We start from the raw sequence: 3,049 nt of genomic DNA on the forward strand, positions 1-3,049 counted from the left end.
AGCCGGTATTCACCTTCCAATGGTGATTTTGGTCAAGTGCCATTTCCTGCGACTTGGTCCCCGAATTGAACCATCATCACCTAATATCTCCGTGGTCTTTCAATTCAGCCTCATGAAACTTTCAGGGTAGATAGGTCTCCCCAAGACCTTTCCAACGATATGCCAATTGTCTCGCTAGGCCATCTACAGCCGAAGTTATTAAAGGTACTTGGTACCTTACCCTGTTTTCACCATACTTGTTCGTACTTGGGTGCAAACCATGAATCACCCATATCTCCACTTTGGAGGCCAGCTACCGCCTGGGCCACATAAATTTTTTTGTTGGTCATACCATGCACAGTTTATAATTGTTCTACGCCAACTTGCTATCTCTTCTCCAACTTGCCGTTATTCTTGGTCCAAGTCTCATTTCATTCGTTTTTGGACCCTTGTTGCTCTATGTTTCACTAATTGCTTCGCCCACCAACATGCTGATTTTCTATTCGTATTTTTCCGTAATAGTTCCAATCAGGACCATTCCAAATCACACCGTAACTTGTCGGTCGAATGCAAACTGACCGAGTTATAATTCATGAAAGGTACCTCACCTTGGTACACCACGTGGTCGGCCCAAACCATAAACCGACCAAACGACCGACTTGGAGCACCCTGACCGGGTTGCTTCCATATAATGAAAGTTGCGTCTTCCAACGTCCAACATATAAATATTCCACGACAAGTCGCTATCTCTTACCGGTCAGCCGGTATTCATCTTTCAAGGGTGATTTTGGTCAAGTGCCATTTCCTGCGACTTGGTCCCCGAATTGGACCATCATCACCTAATATCTCCGTGGTCTTTCAACTCAGCCTCATGAAACTTTCAGGGTAGATAGGTCTCCCCAAGACCTTTCCAACGATATTTCGTTTGTCTTGCTCGGCCATCTACAGCCGAAGTTATTAATGGTACTTGGTACCTTACCCTGTTTTCACCATACTTGTTCGTACTTGGGTGCAAAACATGAATCACCCATATCTCCACTTTGGCGGCCAGCTACCGCCTTGTCCCCATATACTTTTTTGTTGGTCATATTATGCACAATTTATAAATATTCTACGCCAACTTGCTACCTCGTCTCCAACTTGCCGTTATTCTTGGTTCAAGTCCCATTTCATTCGTTTTTGGACCCTTGTTGCTCTATGTTTCACTAATAGCTTCGCCCACCAACATGCTGATTTTCCATTCGTATTTTTCCGTAATAGTTCCTTTCAATACCATTCCAAATCAAACCGCAACTTGTCGCTCGGTGGCAAACTGACCGAGTTATAATTCATGAAAGGTACCTCTACCTGCTACAGCACATGGTCGGCCCAAACCATAAACCGACCAAACGACCGACTTGGAGCACCCTGACCGGGTTGCTCCCATATAATGAAAGTTGCGTCTTCCAACGTCCAACATATAAATATTCTACGACAAGTCGCTATCTCTTATCGGTCAGCCGGTATTCACGACCCAAAGGTGAAAATGTATGGAGAGCGTTCACACAATTCCGGACGAATTTTGTAAACGTGTTTTTTCGTTTTCTCGCGATTGCGGGCGAACCAAGCGACGGATCGAAAAAAACCCAAAAGTAAAATGTGTTTAAAAACCCGATTTCTACATTATTGCCGAAGACACCAAAGCGCTATCTCGAAATTTTAAAAATCGATCGAAAATGTATGGACGGCGTTCACAAAATTCGTCCGGAATTTTGTAAACGTGTTTTTTCGTTTTCTCGCGATTGCGGGCGAACCAAGCGACGGATCGAAAAAAACCCAAAAGTAAAATGTGTTTAAAAACCCGATTTCTACATTATTGCCGAAGACACCAAAGCGCTATCTCGAAATTTTAAAAATCGATCGAAAATGTATGGACGGCGATCACAAAATTCGTCCGGAATTTTGTAAACGTGTTTTTCCGTTTTCTCTCGATTGCGCGCGAACTATGCGTCGGATCGAAAAAAACCCAAAAGTAAAATGTGTTTAAAAACCCGATTTCTACATTATTGCCGAAGACACCAAAGCGCTATCTCGAAATTTTAAAAATCGATCGAAAATGTATGGACGGCGTTCACAAAATTCGTCCAGAATTTTGTAAACGTGTTTTTTCGTTTTCTCTCAATTGCGGGCGAACTAAGCGTCGGATCGAAAAAAACTCAAAAGTAAAATGTGTTTAAAAACCCGATTTCTACATTATTGCTGAAGACACCAAAGCGCTATCTCGAAATTTTAAAAATCGATCGAAAATGTATGGACGGCGTTCACAAAATTCGTCCGGAATTTTGTAAACGTGTTTTTTCGTTTTCTCGCGATTGCGGGCGAACCAAGCGACGGATCGAAAAAAACCCAAAAGTAAAATGTGTTTAAAAACCCGATTTCTACATTATTGCCGAAGACACCAAAGCGCTATCTCGAAATTTTAAAAATCGATCGAAAATGTATGGACGGCGTTCACAAAATTCGTCCAGAATTTTGTAAACGTGTTTTTCCGTTTTCTCTCAATTGCGGGCGAACTAAGCGTCGGATCGAAAAAAACCCAAAAGTAAAATGTGTTTAAAAACCCGATTTCTACATTATTGCCGAAGACACCAAAGCGCTATCTCGAAATTTTAAAAATCGATCGAAAATGTATGGACGGCGATCACAAAATTCCGGACGAATTTTGTAAACGTGTTTTTTCGTTTTCTCGCGATTGCGGGCGAACCAAGCGACGGATCGTAAAAAACCCAAAAGTAAAATGTGTTTAAAAACCCGATTTCTACATTATTGCCGAAGACACCAAAGCGCTATCTCGAAATTTTAAAAATCGATCGAAAATGTATGGACGGCGTTCACAAAATTCGTCCAGAATTTTGTAAACGTGTTTTTCCGTTTTCTCTCAATTGCGGGCGAACTAAGCGTCGGATCGAAAAAAACCCAAAAGTAAAATGTGTTTAAAAACCCGATTTCTACATTATTGCCGAAGACACCAAAGCGCTATCTCGAAATTTTAAAAATCGATCGAAAATGTATGGACGGCGATCACAAAATT

Source organism: Anopheles coustani (genome assembly GCF_943734705.1).
Source record: "Anopheles coustani chromosome X unlocalized genomic scaffold, idAnoCousDA_361_x.2 X_unloc_2, whole genome shotgun sequence".
Classification (NCBI taxonomy): Eukaryota; Metazoa; Arthropoda; class Insecta; order Diptera; family Culicidae; genus Anopheles; species Anopheles coustani.